This window comes from Urocitellus parryii, chromosome 5, assembly GCF_045843805.1.
Source record: "Urocitellus parryii isolate mUroPar1 chromosome 5, mUroPar1.hap1, whole genome shotgun sequence".
Taxonomy (NCBI): Eukaryota; Metazoa; Chordata; class Mammalia; order Rodentia; family Sciuridae; genus Urocitellus; species Urocitellus parryii.
In genome coordinates this window covers 169144897-169166229 of record NC_135535.1, presented here as the reverse complement: position 1 = coordinate 169166229, position 21333 = coordinate 169144897, and the positions used below count along the sequence as shown (strand labels likewise).

At 35.8% G+C, this 21333-nt stretch overlaps 1 protein-coding gene and 1 pseudogene across 7 annotated transcripts in view; both read right to left on the bottom strand.

Annotated features, from left to right (window-relative positions):
* Nrg3 (neuregulin 3) overlaps positions 1-21333 on the bottom strand; it is a 1010915-nt gene that overhangs the window by 865445 nt on the left and 124137 nt on the right. The window lies entirely within an intron of this gene.
* On the bottom strand, positions 537-1673 carry LOC113195216 (acetyl-CoA acetyltransferase, cytosolic pseudogene; annotated as a pseudogene).

Genomic DNA, 21333 nt, shown 5'->3' with positions numbered 1-21333 from the left:
GCTTGGGACATGACAAATGTAATATATATGTATACACATATAGATTATATGTATATTTTTAATATAAATGTTTTAATTTAATCCCGAGAACTCTGTAAAAGTGGCATTTTATGTGTATTTTACAAAAAAGTAAAGCTTCCTCAGCATAGTTAATAAAGTTTGTCAACAACACGCAACCATCAGCAATAAAAAATAATTTTAAACACATTTTCATTTGGTTTCAATGATATCTCTCTTAACCATCAAATCAAGCAGAAGATATGGAATACAAGAAGATATGGAAGCATTTGTGACGGATCTCCACACAATTCCTTATGTGGTAAGCATATTTCTTGTTTAGATCCTTTTTCACTCAGGGGCCCTTGATGACTAATCTGATTCTCTTCTATTTGTAACAATGTTAAATGCAATTGTCTTATACCTTGAGTATTCACATTATCATAGAGCAAGTTGTCAGATTGGGCTTTTATGAAGTAGGAGATGGTTTCCATCTTCACTTTGGTCCTCCAGTTTCATATAATTAATATTTTATTAGTTTAAAAAGAAACTAGATTCAGGCTCAGCTTTAGCATGATTAATTGTGAAACAATTAACCCTCTCTGAATACACATTATGATTCCTGTCTCACCCCCAATGCACAGGGAAGTCCTATCACAAGTTCTACCTATTCTCTCCAGTGTGTTTAACAGTCACAAGATTTGAAAACTAGATGCTCCAAAGAGATGAACCAAGTCACTATAGCTCCTCCTCAAATGTTGACCTTCTCTGGATTTAAACCAAGTTCTTTAGCTATTGTAGGAGAGGGCTGCAAAGGCTTCATTGATTTTGAATACAGCAATGTCCTCCAGTGACCAGACTGCTTTGGAAACAGCTTGCTTTGTTGTGGAATCCATCCTGTTCCCATAATGGGAAGCTCCACACCTACCCCTGACTAGAAGATGATCTGTGCTAAAGATATAACACACAAGCATCAGCATCTGGACTTCTTTTTAAGAAGCAGCAGCTCCAAGCACCTTCAGCTATCCTGAAGCAATAGCTGTTCCTGTTTTCTTTAAGAAAACAAGGCTTTAACTTTAACATGACTTCTGGGTTACTGTGGTGTTGAGAAAACTTTTTACTTTTTTTTTTTAACTTAAGTAAGATGTTTTCTAGAAGACACCAAACTGGTACAAACTCTGTCAAAATGCCCAGTTTTCTTTGCACTCTCTGTCCTATTCTGGGGCAGAACTGCAACCTTGCCTTGATCTCTATTCACTTGCATTATTTTTTGTTTTGTTTTGGCTACATTTTCAGCTATGACACCCACATTATAGCTGTGAAAAATGCATCTGTAAGACCATCACAGAGTATACTGTCAGCCAGTGGCACCTACTGGCTCGCTCCAGTTCAAGTGAACCAAATGAGCAGGCTTGCCTAGACTTTCTATGCCTTTTGCAACCACAATGCTGGAGATTCTTATCCATATTGACTGCAGTGCAAAGCCCACAGCTTTCAGACTTAAACATCATATCATCTGAAAAGAGTAGGGAATTCCTGTACCCATGCTAGTGTGTCCAACAGGATTCTATCTACAACCTGCTGCCAAAATATGTGCAAATATGACCATAAGACACCTATCCTGGAGTGACAGTGGCCCTCTCCAGGAATTCTTTGATGACAGGAGAGCCTGTCATCAAAGGCCCAGGACATGAACAGTTCTAGTGACCATCCAGCCAGACAATAACCACAGGGTCCTAATCTGCATTTACACTGTTATAACCACTCCTAGTGAGGCAATGCCCTCCCCTGTGGCTCACATGCTGCCCCAAGAGGTGAAGCTTGGGAGTGCCCTTAATTATTCTGTATTGCATATAAGTATAATCAAGCTTTGAACAATATATTCAGGAGCTCATATCTCCTTTTTGTGTCCTCAAAAAGGGCAACTTAAAACAGAAGTGGATTCCTACAACATTAAGTCAATATGAAGGTTTGTATAAGTAGAGATGTGTGTTGATCTAGGAGTATTGCCTTGCACTGTGGAAAAGTCAGGTCAGAGAACTCCAAGGAGTTTCAATCACTACCCTCACAGAGGGTTTTCCTACCTTTCACATCCAGTCTGCAGTTATTAAGTACCTCATATGTGAGGATCTTCCTGGCTCAGTGGGATGGAAATTTCAGGTTTTGAGATGTGCTGGGATAAATTTGGTTTCATGTATTTTCTTCTCCCTTATCATCAAGAATCAGATTATTGAAAAGCAAAAGGCAAATATCACAGTAAGTTGAGGTGACTAATATCGGAGGAATGCATTTGAGTGCAAGTAGAAGAAACTTTGGCTTTACAGGGTAGAGTTTTTGTCATCGTTGTTGTTTTTTCAAATGATCAGAAGTCTGCAGGAAGGCAGAAATTCAGAAAATCCTTTGGCAGGGTGTGGTCTCTTTTTAATGTTCACAAGAGGACGACGACAACTATGATTCCATCCATATTTAAGGAAAAAAGGGGAAAAGGCAATGCTACAGAATTCCATTTACTAAACATTCTTAGGAGAATCCTTATTCTAATAGGTTTTACTCTAATGGGTTTTAATCCTTATTCTAAAAAAGTTAAGAAATTTTTTTTCTTAGATGTGATAATAGAACCTAACAATAGCAACAACAAAGAGAGTGAGGTTGACTTTAATATTAGACAACAGAATCAGGCACACATGGCTTGCACAACCTTAATTGGGGAAAGTCTGTGATTAAATTAGTGTCCTCTCTTCCCTCCCCTACCTGGTTCCTACTCTTGTCAACATCTCTCCTCTAGGAACTTTTCTTCAATAGACCTTAGTGTGATTGGGCACAGCTACTCCCATGGAGGCTCCATCTGTTTACCTCTTTCCAAAAAATCTCCATGGAAAGCAGACTGTGGTCTCCCTGTAAAGGCAAGCTCCAAAGTAGCATGCCATCTACATCCACCCAAGTTCAAGCTGATGGAGAGTCCCGATACTGGCAGACAGAGTTTAATTTTAAATTCAAAATTGAAAACCACTAACAAAAAAAAAATTAAAAATGAACTTAGGAGAGCCAACATCCAAACAGCACTTTGATATGTGATATAGCTCAGGCTTTCTCACAGTACTCTTCAGTATACAGGATGAAAATTATCTGATTTGACAAAAACATCAGTTCTAAAATTTTGAAGAAGAGTTGATAATCACTGAAATTTATCCTTTAAAACACATCTTAAAAATATTTCCCTGGAGAAAAAAAATACCCTGAACACCAAAGGGGGCTAAACTTGACCATGTAAACAGCTCCCCCAACAGTTGTGCATCATACAGATGACCTTGATTACCAACAAAAGTCAGGGGAAACTAAAGCCTGTGACTTGAATAGGAGGACATAAACAAATATTTAGCTTTCAGTACATATCCTTTATACTTTGCTTAGTTCCTAAAGCACATTCCTATTTAAAATGCTGAAATGTGTGCACGGCTAGAGTATTGAGGTAACTTCAACTGCTTGTATGATTTATGAAGTCTCTCAGGACCATAAAATTGCCCTGAAGGATACCCATAAAGTTAGATTGATATTCACAAACGAGTCTCATGTTGTTCACTTATTCTTACAACAGTGACTGAGCAAAAATAACATGATGAAACAAGGGACTGATACCTGGAACAGATAAATATCATCATTAGAACAAGCAAACACATCCAAAACTAGATGTCCGAGAAATAGTAATGATGAATTGCACCTTTTCAACTCAGCAGCAACAGTTATTATTTTTTTTTGCAAAAGAATAGGCAAATATAGCCCATTTTATGTAATAAACCTTAAAATCATGATGAAAATAATGATAATTGTGTTAGTTTTTCATTGCCATGACCAGATACCTGAGAAGAATGACTTAGAAGAGGAAAAGTTTAATTTGGGCTCAGAGTTTCAGAGGTTTAGTCCATGGTGGGCCCACATGATATTCCTGAAGTGATGAAGAATGTCATGGTGAGAGGGGTGTTAGAGGAAAGCTTCTCAGCTCATGGCAACCAGAGGGGAGGGGAGGAAGAAGAGAGGAAAGGGGAAAGGAGGGGAGGAGAAGAAATTTCCACTTGCCTGAAATTACCACTCGGTAATCCATTCAAATTATTAAGCCATCAAATGGATTAATCCACTGATGAAGTTATATCTCTCATAATTTAATAATGTCATCTCTAAGTATTCCTGCATTGCCACATAGATTTTATGAATAACATCTCCTATCCAAACCATAACGATATTCTTTACTTAATTTGCAAAAACTGCTCAGGCATGGGCAGAAATAAGACATTAGAGATTGATTGGCTTATTTCTATTCAGCATTGCATCTCTCCAAAAAGGATTTAGTATTTTTTGTCGTTGTCTTCAGGGAAGAAGGACTTTTCCAAAATCAACAACAGCAAGAAATAAACCCATATACAAAATTCAACAAATAATGAAAAAATAAGTTACAGGTAAAGATTTAAAATTAAAACTGAGAAGCTGACCATATGGCTATTTTGCTAAAATAGTGGGTACTAATAGTCAATACTATCACTGTGAGGAAGCATTAAATTTGGCCCTGACTTTTCAATCAGAAAAGTTAAAACCTGTAACATGATTGGGAATAAGTGTGTGTGGGTGGGGGAGAGAGAGAGAGAAAAGAAGAGGAGGAGGAGGAAGATAAAGATGAAGAGGAAAAGGTGGAGGAGGAGGAAGAAAGAGGGAAAGAGGAATAAGGAGAAGGTAAAAAGGAAAAGGAGGAGGAAAGATAGAAGAAAGGATGAGAAGGAGGATGGACCAGGGGAACTCTTTGGCTTTTTCTAGCACTCCATTTTATAAAATATGTCCTTCAAACATTGGAATGTCAGTGTTATAAAAAAAAGACAAGTGGCCAGGATAACATTTTCACTACAAATCCATTACAATATTTCATGTGGCCTTTCTTTTAATGGCCTTGTTATGACAGCTCAATGAAGGTGATTTTGCAAAGGGATATACCAATGTGGTTCAAATAAGTGACTTGTGGTAGCCCAGGTGACTGACAAGCCTTGTTTACAGTAGATATCTTAATATAGCTAATACTGCTACGAGGTCTTTTCAGAAGAAAAAAATATACAAACAACTGCTCTAAAAAACTCCAACAAAAGAAAAATAAATGTAGGTTAAATGGCCTTTCTCCTCCTGGAAGAACTTGATAAACCACCGGGGGCCCATGTGCAGTTGTTTCCCCCTATTGTAAACACTTGTTTTTACTAATAACCAGCGAATACTAGGGTGAGTAAGAAGACCTGTTTATGAACAGAATTTGAAGTAGAAGGAAGGAGAATAGTTATTCAAACCAGCTTACATATCAAAAAGGAAAACTATCCCAAATAGTAAATAAGATAAATCTTAGGAATAAGCTATTCACAAAAAAAGAATAAGAAATTTCTAATATGCTCATTAAATAATATCTGGTTCTCTGAGTAATTTAAGGAATACCAAGCCCAACAAAAATGAAATACAGTTTGTACAGATCAAACTACCACAAGATTTAAAATCTAAATTTTAGCATTGGAAAGGTTTTAGGGAACAGACAAGCTTAACACTACTAAGATTAACACACATTTGAAGTATAAATTTTATGGAAGAAAAGTTTATTTAAAAATATTAAAGAATCTTAAAATATTCATGTTCTTTGGGCAACATTTCTGTACAAAGAAATAACCCTAAATGAATTATTATGGATATAGTACATATATATATTTATTGTTTAGAAGAATAAATTATTATAAATTACCCATAAGTCCCGGTAAGATCCTGGTTTAAGTTTTTTAAAATACAACACAGACCATATAATCAATAAAATATTGCATACATATTTAGGAGAAAAATCATATTAGGCCAGGGTAATTCTTACACCTTATATATTAAGTATTCTGTATTATTTACCTTTGATATTAAGTATTTTTGCCTCTAATGTCAAAATACACTCTTTAAACTTGACTTTTGAAAGCTAATCTATCAAATAAAGTTAAAGATTGTTTTTTTATTTTTGAAATTAATATTGGAAAACTATGTCTTCTGGAGGTTGGTTGTTTGAAATGACATCATAAAAAACTATTGGATTAAAAGTGATTTACTTTCAGATATCTCTGAATTTTTTCAAAGAGTGCTGGAAATTTCCTTGCAAAATATCTCTGTCTAATCCATATAAATCACAACATGTTCAACTGCTTTGCTTAGCACTAAACAGATTGAAGGATGCTGTGTTCCAGCCTCAGGCTGTTCAAGGAAGCTCCAAATTACAGTAATTACAAATTTAACCTCTCTTAAATAAATTAAGAATTGGAATGAGGAAGACTGTTTAGTCTGATAGAATTTGAGGAGAAATTGGGAGAATTACAAATAAGATTCCATCCTATACCCCAGAAAACATTTCAATCACTGACTTCAATATAGAAGGGGGTTAGTGATCATTTATTTTTAAATCTGGTTCACATTGCCCAGATGAGAAAACCTTAGCCCTGACAGGGAAGGAGATTAACAACCTTGGAAATCAAGGTCTGAGTTGATTCTGACCCAGTTCCCGGATCTCACTCTAGTACTCATTTTATGCAATTGGATTCAGTGTTATTACCTGGGGTAATCCTTTTATACATACTTTTTATTACATAGTTCCATAAGCATTTTGCAAGACAGCACTGTCCAACAGAAATACATTGAGATTCACACATGTAATTTTACATATTCTAGAAGCCACACTAAAAGGGGTGTGTGGAATAGTAATGACATATTTAATAAAAAAATTAACCCAGCATATAGAAATTTTAGCATTTTATTCTGTATTCTAAATATGAGTAGAAAAGAAATTCTACTTTTATCTGAAAAACCAAGTCTTTGAAACTCAGTGTAGTTTTCAGTTGTAGCATTTCTCAATTCTGACTAGTAATTTTCAAGTTTTAATGACCACAGTTGCTTACAGCTCCCATATTAAACAATGCAGATCTCAGGCCTAGTTGATTTTATGATTTTGTTCCCCAAAAGATGAAGTCTAGTAATGATGTAGATATGTACATAATGAGCAGAAACTTCATAAAGCAATCATTTGTAGAACTATACCAATAATGAAGAAACATCACAAATATTGAGCTGTAGAATGGAATCCGTAATACCTTTCATTCTCCCAACTGGGCAATACCATTTGCTTATCTAAGATTCCCTTCATTAAGATCCCTGGGTGCTTCCTGCCTGAGTGGACTATCCCTACTTTCCTTATGCTTCACATGTGAATTAGTTGTGGACCTACAGCTTCCCCCAATAGATTATAAGGTCTTGGCCTTGATAACTCGGTCATGGTATCAATTCTTTATCTTATCTAATTCATAGTTCTTGGAAAGTAATCTATTAACATTACACATAATAGGTGCTTGATAAATCCTTCCAAGATGGATAAATAGGTCAGTGATACCCATTAAGAAGTTTATACTGCCTTTCAGAAAACACTATAAGGATTTTAAGTGAGAATTTTAAAAAAGCACCCATATTTCTAAATCAACATGAAAAAGTAGAATTAGGGAGAAAATAACAGCAGCACTCGATAAGCCACAGTGCCATGCTGACCAGACATATTACCTAAAATTATTCCTTCAAATGATGAAGACAATCCAAATTAAGGAAACACACACACACACACACACACACATACACACACACACACAACAAACCCTACATCTTATTAGAGTTTCAGTAAACAACTCTATTAGGCTGATATAAAATTATCCTCTTGTTTCCTTGATTCAACAACAAATTATTGCTTCCATGCTTGGCAATCAGAGCAGTGAAACTCTTGAGGACTCCACAAGTGAATTAGATATTCTTTATTATTCCCAAACAAACTTATAGTTGATTTTAGACATAGTTCTATCACACTGGGACAGACTATTAGGATGCATTGTGATAGGAGTTCTGTTAGCCCAATCCTATAAACTATAAAGATAATTCCTGCTAAACATTTATGTCTAACTTCAGTTAATTGCTAAGATGTTTAATAGTCTATGAACAAATGTCTCTACTTAATTTTCCCAGGTAAAACTAATTAGTGGGGTATGTGAGACAATTTCCTTCATCTTTACTATTTAGGCTGTCTTTTTGTCCTCTAATATCCTCTCTGGCAAATGACTTAATTCTGAGCCCTGAAATTCAAGATTATATGGAAAAAAAAAGTACTAAAAAACAAGAGAGTTCCCAGGCCTCTCAGTCCCATGCAGCCTTAGTTGCAATGCTGTGGAACTCATCAGTACTATAGTTCCCCTTGCAACACTCCTAAATTGATTAAAAATGTCCTGACTCAAGGAAAAGATGATAATGTATAAATATAAGGACTACTTCAACATGATGCTCAAAGCTCCCAGGGCTAAAGAAGTCAAGATGATGGTATTGAAGGCATTGATCTGAGTCCTCCAATAGAAGACCAACAATTTTCTTCAGAATGGTATTCAGCTCCACATCCTAGAGATGATCAAAAAAGTGCCACTGGAGTTTCTTCAGAAGCCATGCCATGATCCCCTCCAACAGGGATTTGGGAAGACTACCTTTAAGAAAACAACTTCCGAACTAGCTAGATTGTGAATTTCCATGCTTTAAAAGCCAAAAGAAATCAAGGTTGATCTAAGCATATCCTAATATGATTAATGGCTGCAACCTGATGTGAAATGATATTTATACTAATCATCTTGAGGAACCTCCCTCCCACCACACCTCCCCCCCAAAAAAGAAAAAAATAAAAAGAAAGAAAGAAAAACAGGAAACTTAACCTTACAGGAAAATGGCAAAGTAGAATAATACCAAGGAGAAGAATGGCCCTGCAGAGCACATGAAACCAATGGTCAAAGACTCGAATTCTTGTTTGAATTTTTGGGATTGTAGGCAACTCAATTAACCTCTACAAGGGCCAGCTTAGACAACTATATTTCTTATCAGTTAAAGATCATGACAGCCTTTGATAAAAGTCTCTTTTTAGAAATCTCTTACATAAGTTTCACAGAGATCACAGATACATCTTTATTCCAAAGCACTTCCCAGGAGCCAAGTTGAGAATGCCTATTATAAATAATTACAACTTGGGGATTTAACCCGAGAATGCATGCTCTTTGAGAGTGTGTCTCTCTATCAGCTTCTGATATCCATCATCTTGGAAAAATCAAATAAGACAGTTTATGTGAGGGACAATTTATGTAATTTTCTAAATTATGAAACATTCTACAAATACACCATTTCATTCCTTAAAGTAATTGGAAGTCACATCTTATAAGCTCTGTTCTAATTGATACAGTAAGTTAGAAAATCAATTTACACTTTCTCACATATTGTAACTATTTTCTGTGAACATGGGATTTTCTAAAGTGATAAATTTTATGCTCCAATTCAATTTTTTTTCCTTTGAAGCTCTTTACAAATATCAATAGATTAATGATACTAAATTTCCCCCCACCAAGAAATACTGTTTTTCATTTTGTATTCCATACTTGATGCTAAGGTATCACTACTGTTTTATTTGTCAAAGCAAAATAATTCACCCTCTATAATTCACCTCTATAAAATTCACCCTCTATAAAATTCCCATTGTTTATTCAGATTTTTCACTGCTGTGACTAAAAGATCTGACCAAAGCATTATAGTGGAGGAAAAGTTTATTTGGAGGCTTACAGTTTCAGAGGTCTTAGTCCATAGAAGGCCGGCTCCATCCCTTGGGGCACAGGGTGAGGCTGAACATTATGGTAGAACAGTGTGGCAGAGGGAAGCAGCTCACATAATGATCAGGAAGCAGAAAGAGAGAATCTTCTCTCCAGATACAAAATACATACCCCATAGCCATGCCCTGAAGGAACCACTTCCTTCAGCCATACCCCACCTGCCTCCAGTTACCACTCAGTTAATCTCATCTGGGATTAATTCACTCATTAGGTTAAGGCTATAACACAGCAATTTCTCCTCCAAACCTTATTGCATTGTCTCACACAGGAGCTTTTGGGGGACTCCACATCTAACCCATAACATCCACATTCTGTCAAAATTAAATTGCTTGCACTTCCCAAAGCCTTCCACTTGAGTTCCTCATCATTTATCTTCCATGTCTAGATCTAGTCTTGGTCATCATCATCTTTCAGTGAAAACATAAAATGTCCTCCAGGTTTTCTCCGTGCAATTCATCCTTTGCATATCTCTGATCGTCTTTCTAAAACAGAAATTTGATTATTACTTTTCTATTTCAAAATACCAAGTCTGTCATGAGCCTGTATCACATGGCATATTCTATAAATAAAAAAAAAGCAAATGGTGCCCTTCCTTTTCTGGCTTTTGTTCACAACTGTCCCATCTTCCCCTCTACACTTCATACACCCCATAGCTGACATTTTCTCCTACCTAACATGTTCTTTGTACTTTCAAGTGGGAACGGACGGAGGGTTTCACATGCTACCTCCTTAGTCTTTTATTTTCTAAGTGGACTCTTACTTATCCATCTAGACTTAACTCAAATGTTACCTTCCTGATAACTTCTCCAATTAGCCAATCACTTGGCCAACCATATGGAACAAGTACTTTCTCTGTGCCTCCATAATACTTTTACTTGATTGCAACACTCATACTGCATTACAGTATTTATCTGTGCCCTTCTTCATACTGCTCTGTAAGCTTCCCTTGGTCACACACCAGGTACTCTGCAAATAGTATGTGTATTTAGTCAATGACCAATAAAATTAATACACTCACATTGCAGCTCATGACAACAGCTCTGAATAAGAAGGTTTCCAGTTATTAAGACCTCACATTTTCATTAAGTATCTAGTTTGCCTGAAACTAATTACACATAAATCTAGATTGGGAATACAAATGACAGTAATGATAATGATGATATACAACTAGGGAGTGCTTACAATTGCCAGGCTTCTTGTTAATCACGTGCATGTATTATTATTATTTGATCCATTCACATCTCTGTGAGATAGCCAATATTATCCTATTTCACATATCCAAAAGCTGAGGTTCTGAGAAATTAAAATATGCACTCAATGTTATGCAGCTAGTAAACAGCGAAAACAAGATTTGTTCTCAGGTTTGTTTGCAAACTATTCTGAAACTCTGTGATGAAATACCAATGGTCAAGTTTACTAAGATCCTCCCTAAGCAAATTCTCTTAAAATACATGCTTCATAGCTTTGCATTAAAAAACTGTTGACAGACGCATCTGGTGACATGTTAATCAATTACCGTATATTCATTTTAGAGAATAAAAATGAAGATTTTTACATTTATATTTCTCACATTTTAAGGCAGTACTAACTACAGTATTGTCATCCCACCTGCAAGTGAGCTTCTCCAGCCATATGATTATTCAAATACAGATTTGAAGAAGGAAAACTTCTGCTGCAGTCTTGAGAAATACACTGGTTTCCAGAATATAAGCCAATTCCCATATTTCTTACTTAAGAATCTGAGCCTCCCAGAAAGCTTGCAAAAGAATCACATATCTTTCATAGACACAGACCCTGAACTTCACCTTTCTCTCCCATTCTACATCTCTATTCCATGCTGACCACTCTACTCCTTTAACTTTCTAGGGGTTCTCCAGTGCCCCCATCCCGTTTTCCCTCCAACCTGCTGTTTCTACACTTCTCTCCATAAGTCTCAGGCTTCACACGGTTGTCACTTTTGGTCCAAAAGTGATGTGCTGTCCTTTAAGCCAGACTTCCCACTGCCTGAACTCAGCAACTTCATGTTGCTTCTGCCATGTTTAGGTAGATTAGTCCATCAAACAGTCATGTCTTGTCCCAAACACTTATCAAATTTATGACCATTCTTTAATTCTAATTCAAACCTTTCTTCCTTGCATTGTGTTCCTAGAAAAGACACTTAATCTTCTGTGATTCACAGGATTTATGTGAGGATTAAGTGAGATAATACATGGGAAATACTCAGAACAATGCCTGACCATGAGAGCTCAATAAATACTGTTTCTGTGTCTAACAATTTTATTATTTTATCATGTTTCTGAAAAATCCCAGCTCTGGGCAACTGAAAGCTAAACTCACTATGAAGGCAGTGTACTAACTACAATAGCATGGTTGGGACCTTGTGGCAAGTAACTTACCTTGTTTGCCTTCAGTTTCTTCTTCTGTTTCATGAACATCCCATAATATCTGTGACAGAAAGATGCTGTGGCTTTATATTGAACAATGGGGGAAAGCACATGCTTCTGGAATTATGAAGCTACCTATTAAATAGCTATTGACATTATCTAGACCCAAAAGGTCTTGACCCTCTCTAAATAATTGAAAAGCTATTCTGATTGTCTCATAGGCAATGAAATTTTTTTTTCTGACCATTTTAGTTGTGGTACTTGAATCCTCCCCACTACATATGAGTTATTCATAGAATATATCATTTTTTTCATATATCTTCTGAGCATTCCCACCCCTAGAAAATAGGAAAGTACTGGGAATGTAAATGTATAAGAACTACAGATTCAAGCATCACCGATACATACTATCAAAGCAAATATGGTTTCTTCTATCTGCTTGAGTTCATAACTAAGAAAAATTGAGAATAAATTATCATCTATTTCTTTCTAGGGGAAAAGGGAATTCAATATATTTGATAATAAACACGTAAATAAACATAGTATTCAAATATTTTAATTGCATGTACAATAGCTGAGTAAGAAAGAGAAAATGGACACAACATACTTATTAAAAACTATAAACAACACAGTTACAATAAAAAGCCCTTGTTTTAAAGAACTATGACCTTGCAATTGGAAAAACATGTAACTTTATAAAGGTGAATTTCTGAAATACTTACTGACACTTTTAACTAGCATTTATTACTTAATATATTGGAATTCATGCTAAAACTTCACAGAGAAATGAACAAAGAAAAGAAACTTGTCAATATCTGCTCCACATTTTCCCCACTGCATATATTTCAATAACTTCTTACCACATGATGAAAAAAAATGTTGAAAACCACAAATGAGAGGAAAACTTACACCCTTCCACTTACATATGGAAACAGAAAGATTTCTCATCGTGTGGAAATTCCCATTTACAGGCACAATTCTCCACATGAGAGGTAGAGTACTTGAGAGTTCTTTCTGACAAATTGTAGGTTACCTGTTTGGCTTGGATAACACCCAGGCTGAGTCTCCAACAGGACAAGCCCAGCAGCATCTCTATGGAAACTCAATTTTAATTTGAAATGCTTACAAATATCCCCCTTCCATCCAGATGGGGTTACAATCTGAAGTGGTAGTACTCTGTTCCTCAAATGAGGTTTCTTTGCTCTTCCAGGGGAGGTACATCCTCCAGGTCCTTGAGTTCATATATGTTTTCAGGTATATCCTGGGTCTTGTGATTTGAACTCCATGGTTGGAAAGTCCCCTATTCCCCACAATGACACATGCTCATGACCTTGGCTAGTGGCTTCACCACTGCATGACTGAGTTTCCTCACTTGGAAAATAGGAGTGTATCTCTTCCTTCTCATAATATCACCTGTTGGTAAGTATGATCATATATGGGATATCCCATCAAACTATTAATTGAAAATTGAAGAAGTGCTCTCATTGTTAATAGTTCTGATGTCTCACATCAGTGGTGGCACAACTGGGTCATGATACGTAGCTTTGGTATGCTTCCTCTCTGCCCTGTGTCTCGGGGCCTACAGGTTGATGGGGGCTGTCATTGTTCTCTGTTTGCAAGATAAAAACTCAGGTAGGCATGGATAGAGCTGAAAAGGTCCCAGAGCTTCAGTCTCACCTCTCATGGGCCTTCTGTTCCCATAACAAATACCTGAGATAATTTAATTTTAAAAGAAAAGAGCTTTATTTTGACTCGTGGTTTTGGAGGTTTCAATCCATGACTTATGTGGCCCTGTTGCTTTGGGCCTATGGCGGGACATTACATCATGGCAGGGACATGTGAAAGAGGGAAAGAGAGAAAGAGTGGCCAGGTTCCCAATATCCCTTAAGCAGCATGCCTCCACAGGACTAGAAAACTAATATAAAGGTGATTTTTCTTAAAGGTTATATAAAGGTGAATTTCTTAAATTTTCCAAGAGACACAGGTCTGGAGCCAAGCCTTTAACACAGGGGCCTATTCAGACACTTATCTAAACCATAGAAATCCTTCCTGTGTAATATTCTATTAGGAAAACTCACATCCCTTCTTTTGTGAACCACTGCACCCTCTCCAGCCTTGACCACACTTCCTTCATTGTGAAAGGAAGCTCCCTCCACACACCAAAAGGTAATCACATGCACAGAATCCTAAAGGAAGAGGGGATTTTGATGAGGGAAACTCCAAATGAAGAGATTTAGGTTAGGACCTGAGGCCTCCCTACTGCCAGAGCTTTCCAGAATTCTAGAACTCTGTTCACAGGCCAAGTACATGAGCTTGGTGTAATGCTCGAACTTGCAAAGTCACTAAGAACTTAAGAATACTGCAGCTGCTTTAGAGGGAAAATACATGGAAGACAGAACCTCATCTTCTATTCAGGAACAGACAACAAAGCAGGCCAACCCCAGGTGGTCAAGAACTCATGCTTGTGTGGGCTTGTAATTCTGAGTTTGCTTTTCTTATGTTTTAGAAGCAATTATGCATCTCATTTTACACCTCAGAAATTTCTATATTACTTTATCTCATGTAACTAAATACACATTAACATTTTATTGCCACCTTTTATCCAAGAACCATTGGTGGATAAAGGCAAAACAGTAATATGCTTTTAAAGAAAATGCATATTTGATACAGCTACATAATTAGCTGGGAGTGGTTGCACATCCAAGGAGACTGCAGTTAAATTTTAAAATCAACTTGATACTTAAAACTGAATAGGAAAAATGCAGACTGAGGCACTTCATTTTTGTGAGTATGAGAAAAAGGAGCTCTCACACATGCCCATGCTTTTTCAAAAAAATGAAGCCAAGGCAAGAACATGCCTTGCGTTGAGTCCTGGAAGAAAGGCTGTATTAAAATCATCAATCTAGAGCTGCCAAAATGTCCACAGACAATATTGGATTACTCCTGATAATGTTAGTGAATCCAATTAAATTATTTTAAAATCACTAGTTTTTTTTTTCTTTTATTCAAAAATTGTCCTCATGGGTATAAAGAAAAGTGGAGATCAAAATAAAATAAAGAGAAAATCTGAGATGCATCCAGACTTCTCAGACTCTCTGCATATGTGCTGATTCCACATGTGTCTATTTCCCCTTTCTGCCTCCCTACATTCTTTAATGCAGTTGGCTCACTAGAAGCTAAACAGAAGTAGCAGCCCTGTCTTGAACTTTCCAAAATCTATAACTGTGAACCAAATAACCATTTTTTACTTATAATTTACCCAGTCTCAGGTATTTTGTGACAGTAACAGAAAAACTAAGACAAAAGTTATCTATTTTTGTTTTTCGATCTGTCAACTTCCTAACCAATTTTCAAGCTGGTAGTTTGGATAGGGTCTCACTGCTTGGTTAGGCATGATTATGTTCCCAACAGAACACATTCTTTATGATATTTCCACTGGACTATAGACCTGTGCATGAGTCAAAAACATAGGTTGGCATGATCTTGATTTTCCCTGTACCGATTTCCATGGCCCTCCCCTTTATTAAATTTATTCTTCCTAATTAACCAAGAAGTAATTCAAAGTGATATATAAGATGCATTCCAAATAGGAACAATCAGAAGATTATTTGTTATACTCAAACATTTTATATATATTTTTTTCTATTTAGGCTGTCTATTTAATGTTCATAGCAAATAATTTTTGCACACACTTTGTACAATAACTTTGTTCACAATCCCAACCACACACTGGAGCACTTTTCCTGATAGGGATCCCATTTTTGCTCTTCTAGTTCATACTCCTCATTGGACTAAAGTTCAAATGTCCTGACCCACCAACTCTCTATCACCATTACTCTCTTTCAGCCTCCTAAGTGCTCTGATATAATGTTACACTTGGTGCTTCACAGTGTCTATTGGATTGTAAGGAAATCAGCACTCTATAATTCTCTGTGTAACCTGTCTCCCTTATTTATCCACAAGCTCTGTGAGAGCAGGGTCTTGGTTATTTCACTTATCCTGGAAAGCCTAGAACAAGCAGTGGCTGATGGTAAACAATCAGTAAATACCTGTGAAACAAATAAAAGGATTATGGAATAGGTTTATAATGAGAAGATAATAGTACACCTATAACTAATAAAAATAGTGAAAGAATTAGTTTCATACTTAATTTGCAATGCACTGGGAAAGCATTTAGAACTCAACAGTTTTTAAGGTTCTGATTATTACTGTCCATTGTCATCTAAGATGATAATATGTTAAAATGGAACAGCATATAGGTGGACATTGTTTTCTGAATAGGACCAGAAGGTTGCTATCCTGATTTCTTAACTTCTATTCTTCATTACATTAAAAAATATGTATCAAAGCAAAATAGCACAAAAAAAGATGAAAAAGATAAAATAAAATGGAATTTATCCACAGACTATGCACAAAGAAAATTTAGAAAAATCAATAAATATGATTGTAATTAACAATATTATTCTCTGAGGTTGATGGATAATAAATCTCTAGCTATTGATCTATTTAAATTATATTCCTTTACATCTTCAACAAAGTATAGGAAATTGAATTCAAAGACTAACATTTATAATAATCCAAATACTAACACAGCTATAATCAAATCTAATAAACATAGAATTAAATAATAATAATTTTTGAATGTAATAAAAGAAGACATAAATAAATGAGAAATGTACCATGTTCATATACCCAAAAGTCCTAAAAGAGACTCATATAAATTAATATACATATAATCAAAAATATTTCAATCAAATCCTGTAAGCATTTCTCAGAAACAAGGCAACTTTATGTTAAAATACACATGAGTAAGTTATAGGTTGATATGAGAAAAATTTTGAGGACTTTGCTTACTTAATATAGGACTACACTAAAAAAAAAAAAAAAAACATAAAAAGTAAGCAGTGTATAGAGTTGGAGGGCCTGACAAATAAACCAAAGTAATAAATAGCCTTAAAGTAAACTTACATATCTATGAAAGCTCAGGATATAACATAGGACACATATATGAACAAAAGATTGACCATCCAATAAATGATGCAGGATCAACTGGTCATCCATATGGAGAAAAAAGTAGATCAGTACTTATTTATGAACAAAAGCAAACAAAGAAATTTGTGATGGATTAGTAACTTAAATAATCAGGGAATCACAAATTATAACAATTATCAGCTATCATGTTATTATTACTAAGTTGTTCAAGTCAATATTGGTAAATTTTCAGAATGTTGGGAAAATGGGATGCAGAAGAGTAAAGTGAAGACCTATTTACTATATTATACAATTGAAGATACAACTTATGACCTACCAGTTTGATCTCTAGATTTGTACACTAGAAATCTCTTGCATACATAAGATGACATATTCATTACACTGAAACATTATTCATACACACACACACACACACACACACACACACACACAAATACTTCCTGTTTGTTCACTCAAAACTTTATTGAGACCATGTCGTCTTCATCAACATAAGCTTAAGATATACACTTTAATATTTATTAGAGAAGGAGTGAATTAATGAATCACCACAAAATGCTAAATGTATTACGAACTCTTGTCACTCAAAGCTGTCATTCAACTCTGTCATTCAATTTTATGTATTATAAACATTTGACATTTAAAAATTTTAAATCCAAGCTAAGAGCATGTAGTTTTAAATAAAAGTGACCAGAAGCATTGTGGAATATAATTTGGGATCATTAACTTAAGGTGTTTGTATCAGGAAACCAAATTGACATCAATTAAATGATCATTACTTTATCAACGGGTCACCTAGTGCTTGTTTTGAGAAATGTCATAGCTCATAAAGATGGTTTTGAAAAATCACCATTTTTTTTTCTTGTTGTTGTTGTTGTCATTCCCCGGTCAAGTTCTATCACATTGCATTGGGAGGCTAAACTATACCAAGATGAATAATTTTATAGGCCACATAAAAGTAATGATTTTAAAATATTAATATATATCATCCTTGGGATTTCTAATGGTTTTAAGTGTTTTAAGTTTTATTTCATAAAATGAAATAGTAATCTATATTTGCAGAGAAATGTTGTCTTGGTGCTAATAAATGGGACAGCACATACGTATAACTGCCAGTTTAGGCACAGCATGACTGAAAGACCTGTTATCAAGCCTTTTGTCAGGGAGAGAACACTGAGAAAGGATTTAGAAACTTTATTTTCCACTCACCAGCTATTTTGGTTCATGGCCTCAGGTAAGGGGTTTCTTATCTCTTTGCTGCATTTTTCTCATCTGTAAACAGGCATTTGAGATGTTGGTCTCCCACCCCTCAGCATGTAGCAGTCAAAGGAAACCAAGGGAGATGACAAGCGTGACAGTGTGCACTTATCTGCAAGGGCTGCCAAAAGGCAGCATTCAGGCTAGGTGGCCAAAACAACAGCGGCTTATTTTCTCACAATTCTGGAAGCCAAAAGCCCACAGCCCAGTGTCAGCAGGATTACGTCCTTCTGAGGATTGTGAGGGAAGGGTCTGCTCCAGTCCTTTATCTTTGACTTGTAGATCTCTGTCTTCTCCCTGTATCCTCACATGGTCTTCTTTCTGTGTGCCTAAGCTTCTTATAAGGACACCAGTACATGAACTAGGGTTCACCCATGGGGTCTTATTTTAACATAATTACTCCTTTAAAGAGCATCTCAATACAGACACATTCTGAGATACTGGGGAGGACCCAAAGCCATATATCACAGTGTTAGGACAAATCATGACTGTTAATAACAATACCAACACCATGCATACCTGCTGAAGAAATTAGTTTATTTATAGACAGGCTAATGATGAACGCCTGGAAGCCATGTGATGAGAAGAATTTAGAGAAGAGATCTCCCCTCCTGCTCAAGAACTACATCTTCAGTTCTATCTCCCTCCTGTATGATCAGTTTCTTTCTCTCTACTAGGTTATCCCTATCAGCAAGCAAATATTCCTTATTATGATGGCTTTCAAATTTTTAAAACTGCAATCCACATTAAGAAATGCTTTTATGTTATGACCCAATATACACTTGTATATGTAATTGTAGATATGTATTTGTGAATATTTCATAATGATATGCCATACAAAAATAAAATTCTTATCTTTGCCATGTGACATGTATTCTCTTATTCTGTTTTATTTTAATTAATGTTTGGAATGATAATTGTAACCCTGTGAAATTATTTGGAGATCACTGATGTTCACAAACTGAAGTTTAATAAATGCTGCTCTAAGCAATTACTTTTTAAAGCAAAATAAGAATTTCCTTCACTCTGTATCCCCTCCATTTATCATGTCATTTCTCTGCTATCCTTCTTTGATGAAATTTCTCAAAGGAGATGTCACCAAGCCTTCTACGTTTGAGCTTCCTATTGGCAACTGAGATAACTCCAACCTGACTTCTGCCCCAGCTATTCCACACTGATTGTATTCTCTTGCAGTGGCCACCATCAACTCCTATGTTGCTAAGTCCAATGGACACAGTTCAAGCATCATTCTTTTTTTTTCTTTTTGTACCAGGGGTTGAATTCAGGGGCATTCTAAACACTGAGTCACATCCAAAGCTCTATTGTGTATTTTATTTAGAGACAGGATCTCACTAAGTTGCTTAGTGCTTTGCTTTTGCTGAGGCTGGCTTTGAACTCACAATCCTCCTGCCTCAGCCTCCTGGCTCAAGCATCTTTCTTAATCTTTAAGTGGCCTTCAATGTAATTGACCACTCTGTCATTCTTGGTTTCAGAAACAGTACAGTCTCCTTGTTTTCCTATAACTATTCACTCTTTATTCCCCTTGGTCTCCTTTTCCTACCCACTCCCCACCTTATTACACCCACGAAATCTCCAGGCTCAATCCTGGAGTCTATCCTCTTTCAAAAAACTGATTAAATATCAAATTAATCTATAGAATCTCTAATATTTATCCCCTTCTAATAATTCTCTGTGGTCAAAGTGTATATATTCTGTTGTCTATTTGACATCTCCACTTGAATATCTTAGGTGAGTTTCAAACATAGTAGTTCCAAACTCATGATTTTACTCATAAACCTACTGTTCTTCCAATATTCCTAATTCAATACATGACCACCTACTCTGAAATCAGGACATCTCCCTTCTCCTATAATTCACCATTATAACCTCTCTCTTCTCTCTTCAAATTATATCTTAAATTTCTTCCTGGGACTGTTATGATTCCTTGCTAAAGAATCACTCACTTTTACAATTGTCTGCATACATCTGGACCCCAACTCAACAACCCTTGACATTTTCCAAAGACCAACCAGAGTGATCTGTTCAAAATATAAATAAGATAATATCATTGCTCTAACCCTTCCCAAGCATGCATTCATAATGCCTGGCACTTAATGCTAAACAATTTTTCTGAAGAATAAAGAAATCATGCATTTGCCACACAGCCTTGGGAGACACAAAGGAAGCCAAAATAAAGTTGACCTGGCCTTGAAAATGTTTACTTGCATATGTGCCTAGTGAAAAGGGAGTAGGGGAGGAAAAAGCACAGATTTGTATAAAAGACCTGTTTCTGGAATGCCTCACTGTAGTTCATTGAAACCAAAACCATACATCCTTTCAAATTATTTGGAGTCTAAAAACATTTAGAAATGTTAGTCTACATGTATAAAAAGAATCCCTCAACTCTTTACTAGAAACATTAGGAATAAAGTTCCTGTGTATGGCCATCTCTGTCTCGGGAGCAAGAATGGTAAAATTTAGAAGTTGGAACAGAACAATTGTATAATAAAAAATGTTATCACTTAGAATAAACCCTCAGTATTTCATTAAATCCTCATAACAAATTCAGCAGTTCAGGATTATTTTCACCTCTAATTAAATGAGGAGTTGGGAAATCCTGGCTTCACAAATATTAATGCTCATACTCAAAGAAGTTTCTCAATTCCTTTTTAAAAACCCCAGCATTACACTGCCTATCTCTGGTGATGGAAAATGTTGAGAATTATCAGAATATCCAGTAAGACCCCCACGCCTGATATCTGGGAAGCACCAAAGTTCTTTTAGAAATTAAGACTCTTCTCCAAAATGCATAACATAGGATGTATTATGATGATGACATCGTCCCTGGCATCCCAAGGATACAAGTTGTTCTAGTTGAAATAATAGGTAAAGATGTAAAGAGAGCAGATTGATTGTCAGGGTTCCTATATTATTGTTGGTGACAGTAAAGCATGAAACCTTAAAACACAACAAGACAGTCTTCATATTGCTTA